Source organism: Carcharodon carcharias, chromosome 2, assembly GCF_017639515.1.
Source record: "Carcharodon carcharias isolate sCarCar2 chromosome 2, sCarCar2.pri, whole genome shotgun sequence".
Classification (NCBI taxonomy): domain Eukaryota; kingdom Metazoa; phylum Chordata; class Chondrichthyes; order Lamniformes; family Lamnidae; genus Carcharodon; species Carcharodon carcharias.
In genome coordinates, this window is record NC_054468.1 from 236,266,189 (window position 1) to 236,280,540 (window position 14,352).

General features: G+C 60.3%; 1 protein-coding gene across 1 annotated transcript in view; it reads right to left on the minus strand.

Annotated features, from left to right (window-relative positions):
* The window catches only part of ptk2ba (protein tyrosine kinase 2 beta, a), a 225,795-nt gene that overhangs the window by 167,875 nt on the left and 43,568 nt on the right, over window positions 1-14,352 (minus strand). The gene's annotated exons all lie outside the window — the stretch shown is intronic.

Sequence of the window (14,352 nt, forward strand, 5' to 3'; positions counted from 1 at the left end):
CCCATCACCCTCACACCCCATCACCCTCAACCTCACACTCCATCACCCTCACACTCACACCCCATCACCCTCACACCCCATCACCCTCACACCCCATTACCCTCACACCCCATCGCCCTCACACCCCATCACCCTCACCCTCACACCCCAACACCCTCACACCCCATCACCCTCACACCCCATCGCCCTGACCCTCACACCCTATCACCCTCACACCCCATCACCCTCAACCTCACACTCCATCACCCTCATACTCACACCGCATCACCCTCACACCCCATCACCCTCACACCCCATCACCCTCACCCTAACACCCATCACCCTCACACCCCATCACCCTCACACCCCATCACCCTCACACCCCATCACCCTCACCCTCACACTCCATCACCCTCACACTCCATCACCCTCACACACCATCACCCTCACACTACAACACCCTCACACCCCATCACCCTCACACCCCATCACCCTCACCCTCAAACTCCATCACCCTCACACCCCATCACCCTCACCCTCACACTCCATCACCCTCACACCCCATCACCCTCACACCCCAACACCCTCACACCCCATCACCCTCACACCACATCACCCTCACCCTCACACTCCATCACCCTCACACCCCATCACCCTCACACACCATCACCCTCACACCCCATCACCCTCACCCTCACACCCCATCACACTCACACCCCATCACGCCCACACTCACACTCCATCACCCTCACACCCCATTACCCCAACACCCCAACACCCTCACACCCCATCACACTCACCCTCACACCCCATCATCCTCACACCCCATCACCCTCACACCCCATCACCCTCACCCTCACACCCTATCACCCTCACACCACATCACCCTCACAACTCATCAACCTCACACCCCATCACACTCACCCTCACACCCCATCATCCTCATCCCCATCACCCTCACACCCCATCACCCTCACCCTCACACCCCATCACCCTCACACCACATCACCCTCACACCACATCACCCTCACAACTCATCACCCTCACAACTCATCACCCTCACACCCCATCACCCTCACACCCCATCACCCTCACACCCCATCACCCATACAACTCATCACCCTCACAACTCATCACCCTCACACTCCATCACACTCACTCCCCATCACCCTTACACCCCAACACCCTCACCCTCACACCCCATCACCCTCACCCTCACACCCCATCACCCTCACCCTCAAACCCCATCACCCTCACCCGCACACTCCGTCACCTTTACACCCCATCACCATCACCCTCACACCCCATCACCCTCACCCTCACACCCCAACACACTCACACCCCATCACCCTTACCCTCACATCACATCACCCTCACACCCCATCACCCTCACACCCCATCACCCTCACACCCCATCACCCTCACCCTCACACCCCATCACAATCTCACCCCATCATCCTCACCCTCACAACCCATCACCCTCACCCTCACACCCCATCACCCTCAAACCCCATCACCCTCACCCTCACAATCCATCACCCTCACACCCCATCACCGTCACACCCCATCACCCTCTCCCTCACACTCCATCACCCTCACACCCCATCACCCTCACACCCCATCACCCTCACCCTCACACTCCATCACCCTCACAACCCATCACCCTCACACTCCATCACCCTCACACCCCATCACCCTCACACTCCAACACCCTCACACCCCATCACCCTCACACCCCAACACCCTCACCCTCAAACTCCATCACACTCACCAGCAAACTCCATCACCCTCACACCCCATCACCCTCACACCCCATCACCCTCACGCTCACCCTCACACCCCATCACCCTCACCCTCACACCCGATCACCCTCACACTCCATCACCCTCACACTCCATCACCCTCACATACCATCACCCTCACACCCCAACACCCTCACACCCCATCACCCTGACACCCCATCACCCTCACACCCCATCACCCTCACCATCTCACCCCATCACCCTCACCCTCACACTCCATCACCCTCACACCCCATCACCCTCACACCCCAACACCCTCATACCCCATCACCCTCACACCCCATCACCCTCACCCTCACACTCCATCACCCTCACACCCCATCACCCTCACCCTCACACCCCAACACCCTCACACCCCATCACCCTCACACGCCATCACCCTCACACCCCATCACCCTCACCCTCACACCCCATCACCCTCACACCCCATCACCCTCACCCTCATAGCCCATCACCCTCACCCCCATCACACTCACACCCCATCACCCTCACCCTCACACCCTATCACCCTCACACCCCATCACCCTCACACCCCATCACCCTCACACCCCATTACCCTCACCCTCACACCCCATCACCCGCACACCCCATCACCCTCACCCTCATACCCCATCACCCTCACCCTCACACCCCATCACCCTCACACCCCATCACCCTCACCCTCACACCCCATCACCCTCACACTCCATCACCCTCACACTCCATCACCCTCACACTCCATCACCCTCACACTCCATCACCATCACACCCCATCACCCTCACACCCCATGACCCTCACACCCCAACGCCCTCACACTCACTCTCCATCACCCTCACCCTCACACTCCATCACCCTCACACCCCATCACCCTCACACCCCAACACCCTCTCACCCCATCACCCTCACACCCCATCACCCTCACACCCCATCACCCTCACACCCCAACACCCTCACACCCCAACACCCTCACCCTCACACCCCATCACCCTCACACCCCATCACCCTCACACTCCATCACCCTCACACCCCATCACCCTAATCCTCACACTCCATCACCCTCAAACCCCATCACCCTCACCCTCACACCCCATCACCCTCACACCCCATCACCCTCACACCCCATCACCCTCACCCTCACAACCCATCACCCTCACACCCCATCACCCTCACCCTCACACCCCATCACCCTCACACCCCATCACCCTCACACCCCATCACCCTCAACCTCACACTCCATCACCCTCACCCTCACACCCCATCACCCTCACACCCCATCACCCTCACACCCCATCACCCTCACACCCCAACACCCTCACACACCATCACCCTCACACCCCATCACACTCACACCCCATCACCCTCACCCTCACACACCATCACCCTCACCCTCACACTCCATCACCCTCACACCCCATCACCCTCACACCCCATCACCCTAACCCTCACAATCCATCACCCTCACACCCCATCACCCTCACGCTCACACCCCATCATCCTCACACCCCATCACCCTCACACCCCATCACCCTCAACCTCACACTCCATCACCCTCACACTCACACCCCATCACCCTCACACCCCATCACCCTCACACCCCATCACCCTCACAAACTCACACCCCATCACCCTCACACCCCATCACCCTCACGCCCCATCACCCTCACACCCCATCACCCTCACCTTCACACTCCATCACCCTCACACCACATCACCCTCACCCTCACACTCCATCACCCTCACACCCCATCACCCTCACCCTCCATCACCCTCACACCCCATCACCCTCTCACTCCAGCACCCTCACACCCCATCACACTCACACACCATCACCCTCACACCCCATCACCCTCACCCTCACACCCCATCACCCTCACACCCCATCACCCTCACCCTCACACTCCATCACCCTCACCCTCACACTCCATCACCCTCACACTCACACTCCATCACCCTCACACCCCATTACCCTCACACCCCAACACCCTCACACCCCATCACCCTCACCCTCACACCACATCACACTCACACCCCATCACCCTCACACCCCATCACACTCACCCTCACACCCTTCCACCCTCACACACCATCACCCTCACAACTCATCACCCTCACAACTCATCACCCTCACAACTCATCACCCTCACACTCCATCACGCTCACACCCCATCACCCTCACACTCACACTCCATCACCCTCACACCCCATCACCCTCACACCCCATCACCCTCACACCCCATCACCCTCACAACTCATCACCCTCACACTCCATCACCTTCAAACCCCATCACCCTTACACACCATCACCCTCACCCTCACATCCCATCACGCACACCCCATCACCCTCACTCCCCATCACCCTTACACCCCATCACCCTCACCCTCACACCCCATCACCCTCACCCTCACACCACATCACCATCACCCGCACACACCATCACCCTCACCCGCACACTCCATCACCCGCACACCCCATCACCCTCACCCTCACACCCCATCACCCTCACCCTCACACCCCAACACACTCACACCCCATCACCCTCACCCTCACACCCCATCACCCTCACACCCCATCACCCTCACACCCCATCACCCTCACACCCCATCACCCTCACACACCATCACCCTCACACTCCATCACCCTCACACCCCAACACCCTCACACCCCATCACCCTCACACCCCATCACCCTAACACCCCATCACCCTCACCCTCACACCCCATCACCCTCACCCTCACACTCCACCACCCTCACACCCCATCACCCTCACACTCCAACACCCTCACTCCCCATCACCCTCACACCCCATCACCCTCACACCCCATCACCCTCACACCCCATCACCCTCACACTCACACCCCATCACCCTCAAACCCCATCACCCTCACCCTCACACCCCATCACCCTCACACCCCATCACCCTCACCCTCACACCCCATCACCCTCACACCCCATCACCCTCACACTCACACTCCATCATCCTCACACTCACACCCCATCACCCTCACACCCCATCACCCTCACCCTCACACCCCATCACCCTCACACCCCATCACCCTCACCCTCACACCCCATCACCCTCACACCCCATCACCCTCACCCTCACACCCCATCACCCTCACACCCCATCACCCTCACACTCACACTCCATCATCCTCACACTCACACCCCATCACCCTCACACCCCATTACCCTCACACCCCATCACCCTCACCCGCACACCCCATCACCCTCACCCTCACACCCCATCACCCTCTCACCCCATCACCCTCACCCTCACACCCCATCACCCTCACCCTCACACCCCATCACCCTCACACCCCATCACCCTCACACCCCATCACCCTCACCCTCACAATCCATCACCCTCACACCCCATCACCGTCACACCCCATCACCGTCACACCCCATCACCCTCACCCTCACACTCCATCACCCTCAAACCCCATCACCCTCACACCCCATCACCCTCACACCCCATCACCCTCACCCTCACACTCCATCACCCTCACACCCCATCACCCTCACACTCCATCATCCTCACACCCCATCACCCTCACACTCACAAACCATCACCTCACACCCCATCACCCTCACACCCCATCACCCTCACACTCCATCACCCTCACACCCCATCACCCTAAGCCTCACACTCCATCACCCTCACACCCCATCACACTCACCCTCACACCCCATCACCCTCACACCCCATCACCCTCACACCCCATCACCCTCACCCTCACACCCCATCACCCTCACACCCCATCACCCTCACACCCCATCACCCTCACCCTCACATCCCATCACCCTCAACCTCACACTCCATCACCCTCACACTCACACCCCATCACCCTCACACCCCATCACCCTCACACCCCATCACCCTCACACCCCAACACCCTCACACCCCATCACCCTCACACCCCATCACCCTCACACCCCATCACCCTCACCCTCACACACCATCACCCTCACCCTCACACTCCATCACCCTCACACCCCATCACCCTCACACCCCATCACCCTCAGACTCCATCACCCTCACACCCCATCACCCTAACCCTCACACTCCATCACCCTCACACCCCATCACCCTCACCCTCACCCTCACACCCCATCACCCTCACACCCCATCACCCTCACACCCCATCACCCTCACCCTCACACCCCATCAACCTCACACCCCATCACCCTCACCCTCAAACCCCATCACCCTCACACCTCATCACCCTCACACCCCATCACCCTCAACCTCACAGCCCATCACCCTCACACTCACACCCCATCACCCTCACACCCCATCACCCTCACACCCCATCACCCTCACCCTCACACCCTATCACCCTCACACCCCATCACCCTCACACCCCATCACCCTCACACCCCATCACCCTCACACCCCATCACCCTCACCCTTACACTGCATCACCCTCACACCCCATCACCCTCACACCCCATCACCCTCACCCTCACACTCCATCACCCTCACACCCCATCACCCTCACACTCACACTCCATCACCCTCACACCCCATCACCCTCACACCCCATCACCCTCACACCCCATCACCCTCACCCTCACACTCCATCACCCTCACACCCTATCACCCTCACACACCATCACCCTCACACCCCATCACCCTCATCCTCACACCCCATCACCCTCACACCCCATCACCCTCACCCTCACACTCCATCACCCTCACACTCACACTCCATCACACTCACACCCCATCACCCTCACAGCCCAACACCCTCACACCCCATCACCCTCACCCTCACACCCCATCACCCTCACACCCCATCACCCTCACACCCCATCACCCTCACACCCCATCACCCTCACCCTCACACCCCATCACCCTCACACCCCATCACCCTCACAACTCATCACCCTCACAACTCATCACCCTCACAACTCATCACCCTCACACTCCATCACCCTCACACCCCATCACCCTCACACACACACTCCATTACCCTCACACCCCATCACCCTCACACCACAACACCCTCACACCCCATCACCCTCACACCCCATCATCCTCACACCCAATCATCCTCACACCCAATCACCCTCACCCTCACACCCCATCACCCTCACACCCCTTCACCCTCACCCTCACACCCCATCACCCTCACACCCCATCACCCTCACCCTCACACCCCATCACCCTCACACCCCATCACCCTCACACTCCATCACCCTCACACTCACACCCCATCACCCTCACACCCCATTACCCTCACACCCCATCACCCTCACACCCCATCACCCTCACACTCACACCCCATCACCCTCACCCTCACACCCCATCACCCTCTCACCCCATCACCCTCACCCTCACACTCCATCACACTCACCCTCACACTCCATCACCCTCACACCTCATTACCCTCACACCCCAACACCCTCACACCCTATCACCCTCACACTCCATCACCCTCACACCTCATCACCCTCACACCCCAACACCCTCACACCCTATCACCCTCACACCCCATCACCCTCACACCCTATCACCCTCACACCCCATCACCCTCACCCTCACACCCCATCACCCTCACCCTCACACCCCATCACCCTCACACTCCATCACCCTCACACTCCATCACCCTCACACCCCATCACCCTCACACCCCATCACCCTCACACGCCATCACCCTCACACCCCATCACCCTCACCCTCACACCCCATCACCCTCACCCTCACACTCCATGAACCTCACACCCCATCACCCTCACACCACAACACCCTCACACCCCAACACCCTCACACCCCATCACCCTCACACCCCATCACCCTCACCCTCACACTCCATCACCCTCACACCCCATCACCCTCACCCTCACCCTCACACCCCATCACCCTCACACCCCATCACCCTCACACCCCATCACCCTCATACCCCATCACCCTCACACCCCATTACCCTCACACCCCATCACCCTCACACCCCAGCACCCTCACACTCACACCCCATCACCCTCACACCCCATTACCCTCACACGCCATCACCCTCACACCCCATCACCCTCACACTCACACCCCATCACCCTCACCCTCACACCCCATCACCCTCTCACCCCATCACACTCACCCTCACACTCCATCACACTCACCCTCACACACCATCACCCTCACACCTCATTACCCTCACATCCCAACACCCTCACACCCTATCACCCTCACACTCCATCACCCTCACACCTCATCACCCTCACACCCCAACACCCTCACACCCTATCACCCTCACACCCCATCACCCTCACACCCTATCACCCTCACACCCCATCACCCTCACCCTCACACCCCATCACCCTCACCCTCACACCCCATCACCCTCACACTCCATCACCCTCACACTCCATCACCCTCACAACCCATCACCCTCACACCCCATCACCCTCACACCCCATCACCCTCACACCCCATCACCCTCACCCTCACACCCCATCACCCTCACCCTCACACTCCATCAACCTCACACCCCATCACCCTCACACCACAACACCCTCACACCCCAACACCCTCACACCCCATCACCCTCACACCCCATCACCCTCACCCTCACACTCCATCACCCTCACACCCCATCACCCTCACCCTCACCCTCACACCCCATCACCCTCACACCCCATCACCCTCACACCCCATCACCCTCATACCCCATCACCCTCACACCCCACCACCCTCACCCTCACACCCCAACACCCTCACACCCCAACACCCTCAAACCCCATCACCCTCACACCCCATCACCCTCACCCTCACACTCCATCACCCTCACACCCCATCACCCTCACCCTCACACCCCATCACCCTCACACCCCATCACCCTCACACCCCATCACCCTCACCCTCACACCCCATCACCCTCACACCCCATCACCCTCACCCTCATACCCCATCACCCTCACCATCACACCCCATCACCCTCACCCTCACACCCCATCACCCTCACACCCCATCACCCTGAACCTCACACCCCATCACCCTCACACCCCATCACCCTCACACCCCATCACCCTCACACCCCATCACCCTCACACCACAACACCATCACACCCCATCACCCTCACCCTCACAATCCATCACCCTCACACCCCATCACCCTCACCCTCACACTCCATCACCCTCACACCCCATCACACTCACACCCAACACCCTCACACCCCATCACCCTCACACCCCATCACCCTCACCCTCACACTCCATCACCCTCACACCCCATCACCCTCACACCCCAACACCCTCACATCCCATCACCCTCACACCCCATCACCCTCACCCTCACACCCCATCACCCTCACACCCCAACACCCTCACACCCCATCACCCTCACCCTCACACCCAATCACCCTCACACCCCATCACCCTCATACCCCATCCCCCTCACACCCCATCACCCTCACCCTCACACCCCATCACCCTCACCCTCACACCCCATCACCCTCACACCCCATCACCCTCACACTCCATCATCCTCACACCCCATCTCCCTCACACCCCATCACCCTCACACCCCATCACCCTCACACCCCATCACCCTCACCCTCACACCCCATCACCCACACCCTCACACCCCATCACCCTCACACCCCAACACCCTCACCCTCACACCCCATCACCCTCACACCCCATCACCCTCACACCCCATCACCCTCACAGTCCATCACCCTCACATCCCATCACCCTCACATCCCATCACCCTCACCCTCACACCCCATCACCCTCACACCCCATCACCCTCACACCCCATCACCCTCACCCTCACACCCCATCACCCTCACACTCACACTCCATCACCCTCACACTTCATCACCCTCACACCCCATCACCCTCACACCCCATCACCCTCACACCCCATCACCCTCATACCCCATCACCCTCACACTCACACTCCATCACCCTCACACCCCATCACCCTCACACCCCATCACCCTCACCCTCACACTCCATAAACCTCACACCCCATCACCCTCACACCACAACACCCTCACACCCCAACACCCTCACACCCCATCACCCTCACACCCCATCACCCTCACCCTCACACTCCATCACCCTCACACCCCATCACCCTCACCCTCACCCTCACACCCCATCACCCTCACACCCCATCACCCTCACACCCCATCACCCTCACACCCCGCCACCCTCACCCTCACACCCCAACACCCTCACACCCCAACACCCTCAAACCCCATCACCCTCACACCCCATCACCCTCACCCTCACACTCCATCACCCTCACACCCCATCACCCTCACCCTCACACCCCATCACCCTCACACCCCATCACCCTCACACCCCATCACCCTCACCCTCACACCCCATCACCCTCACACCCCATCACCCTCACCCTCATACCCCATCACCCTCACCCTCACACCCCATCACCCTCACCCTCACACCCCATCACCCTCACACCCCATCACCCTGACCCTCACACCCCATCACCCTCACACCCCATCACCCTCACACCCCATCACCCTCACACCCCAACACCATCACACCCCATCACCCTCACCTTCACAATCCATCACCTTCACACCCCATCACCCTCACACCCCATCACCCTCACCCTCACACTCCATCACCCTCACACCCCATCACCCTCACACCCCAACACCCTCACATCCCATCACCCTCACACCCCATCACCCTCACCCTCACACCCCATCACCCTCACACCCCAACACCCTCCACCCCATCACCCTCACCCTCACACCCAATCACCCTCACACTCCCCCATCACCCTCATACCCCATCCCCCTCACACCCCATCACCCCACCTCACACCCCCATCACCCTCACCCTCACACCCCATCACCCTCACACCCCATCACCCTCACACTCCATCATCCTCACACCCCATCTCCCTCACACCCCATCACCCTCACACCCCATCACCCTCACACCCCATCACCCTCACCCTCACACCCCATCACCCACACCCTCACACCCCATCACCTCACACCCCAACACCCTCACCCTCACACTCCCATCACCCTCACACCCCATCACCCTCACACCCCATCACCCCTCACACCCATCACCCTCACACCTCATCACCCTCACACCCATCACCCTCACACCCCATCACCCTCACACCCATCACCCTCACCCTCACATCCCACCACACCCCACACCCCATCACCCTCACTCCCCATCACCCTTAAACCCCATCACCCTCACCCTCACCCCCATCACCCTCACCCTCAGACCACATCACCATCACCCGCACACTCCATCACCCTCACCCGCACACTCCATCCCCCCACACCCCATCACCCTCACCCTCACACCCCAACACACTCACTCCCCATCACCCTCACCCTCACACCCCATCACCCTCACACCCCATCACCCTCACACCCCATCACCCTCACACACCATCACCCTCACACACCATCACCCTCACACTCCATCACCCTCACACCCCAACACCCTCACACCCCATCACCCTCACACCCCATCACCCTCACACACCCCATCACCCTCACGCACACACCCCACACCCTCACCCTCACACCCCACACCCTCACACACAACCCTTCACCCTCACACACACAACCCCTCACCCTCACACACAACCCTTCACCCTCACACACAACCCTTCACCCTCACACACAACCCCTCACCCTCACACACAACCCCTCACCCTCACCCTCACAACCCCTCACCCTCACACACACACATCCCCTCACCCTCACACACCCCTCACCCTCACACCCCATCACCCTCACCCTCACACCCCATCACCCTCACACCCCATCACCCTCACACTCACACTCCATCACCCTCACACTCACACCCCATCACCCTCACACCCCATCACCCTCACACCCCATCACCCTCACACCCACACCCCATCACCCTCACCCTCACACCCCATCACCCTCACACCCCATCACCCTCACCCTCACACCCCATCACACCCTCACCCTCACACCCCATCACCCTCACACACCCCATCACCCTCACACCCCATCACCCTCACCCTCACAATCCATCACCCTCACACCCCATCACCCTCTCACACCCCATCACCCTCACACCCCATCACCCTCACCCTCAAACTCCATCACCCCACACACCCATCACCCTCACACCCCATCACCCTCACACCCCATCACCCTCATTCCCCATCACCCTCACACCCCGCCACCCTCACCCTCACACCCCAACACCCTCACACCCCAACACCCTCAAACCCCATCACCCTCACACCCCATCACCCTCACCCTCACACTCCATCAACCTCACACCCCATCACCCTCACCCTCACACCCCATCACCCTCACACCCCATCACCCTCACACCCCATCACCCTCACCCTCACACCCCATCACCCTCACACCCCATCACCCTCACCCTCATACCCCATCACCCTCACCCTCACACCCCATCACCCTCACCCTCACACCCCATCACCCTCACACCCCATCACCCTGACCCTCACACCCCATCACCCTCACACCCCATCACCCTCACACCCCATCACCCTCACACCCCAACACCATCACACCCCATCACCCTCACCTTCACAATCCATCACCTTCACACCCCATCACCCTCACACCCCATCACCCTCACCCTCACACTCCATCACCCTCACACCCCATCACCCTCACACCCCAACACCCTCAGACTCCATCACCCTCACACCCCATCACCCTCACACCCCATCACCCTCACACCCCATCACCCTCACCCTCACACCCCATCAACCTCACACCCCATCACCCTCACCCTCAAACCCCATCACCCTCACACCCTCATCACCCTCACACCCCATCACCCTCAACCTCACAGCCCATCACCCTCACACTCACACCCCATCACCCTCACACCCCATCACCCTCACACCCCATCACCCTCACCCTCACACCCTATCACCCTCACACCCCATCACCCTCACACCCCATCACCCTCACACCCCATCACCCTCACCCTTACACTGCATCACCCTCACACCCCATCACCCTCACACCCCATCACCCTCACCCTCACACTCCATCACCCTCACACCCCATCACCCTCACACTCACACTCCATCACCCTCACACCCCATCACCCTCACACCCCATCACCCTCACACCCCATCACCCTCACCCTCACACTCCATCACCCTCACACCCCTATCACCCTCACACACCATCAACCCTCACACCCCATCACCCTCATCCTCACACCCCCATCACCCTCACACCCCATCATCCCTCACCCTCACACTCCATCACCCTTCACACTCACACTCCATCACACTCACACCCCATTCACCCTCACAGCCCCAACACCCTCACACCCCATCACCCTCACCCCTCACACCCCATCACCCTCACACCCCATCACCCTCACACCCCATCACCCGCACACCCCATCACCCTCACCCTCACACCCCACCCCATCACCCTCACACCCCATCACCCTCACAACTCATCACCCTCACAACTCATCACCCTCAACTCATCACCCTCACACACATCACCCTCACACCACATCACCCCACACACACACTCCATCACCCTCACACCCCATCACCCTCACACCCCAACACCCTCACACCCCATCACCCTCACACCCCATCACCCTCACACCCCATCACCCTCACACCCAATCACCCTCACCCTCACACCCCATCACCCTCACACCCCATCACCCTCACCCTCACACCCCATCACCCTCACACCCCATCACCCTCACCCTCACACCCCCATCACCCTCACACCCCATCACCCTCACACTCCATCACCCTCACACTCACACCCCATCACCCTCACACCCCATCACCCTCACACCCCATCACCCTCACACCCCATCACCCTCACACTCACACCCATCACCCCACACCCTCACACCCCATCACCCTCTCACCCCATCACCCTCACCCTCACACTCCATCACACCTCACCCCTCACACTCCCCATCACCCTCACACCCCATCACCCTCACACACCCCATCACCCTCACACCCATCACCCTCACACCCATCACCCTCACACCTCATCACCCTCACACCCCAACACCCTCACACACCCATCACCCTCACACCCCATCACCCTCACACCCCTATCACCCTCACACCCATCACCCTCACCCTCACACCCATCACCCTCACCCTCACACCCCATCACCCCACACTCCCATCACCCTCACACTCCATCACCCTCACACCCCATCACCTCACACACCCCATCACCCTCACACCCCATCACCCTCACACCCCATCACCCTCACCCTCACACCCCCATCACCCTCACACCTCATCACCCCATCACCCTCACCCTCACACTCCATCAACCTCACACCCATCACCCTCACACCACAACACCCTCACACCCATCACACCAACACACCTCACCACACCCATCACCCTCACACCCCATCACCCTCACCCTCACACCCCATCACCCTCACACCCATCACCCCTCACCCTCACCCTCACACCCCATCACCCTCACACCCCATCACCCTCACACCCCATCACCCTCATCCCCATCACCCTCACACCCCATCACCCTCACACCCCATCACCCTCACACCCCATCACCCTCACACTCACACCCCATCACCCTCACACCCC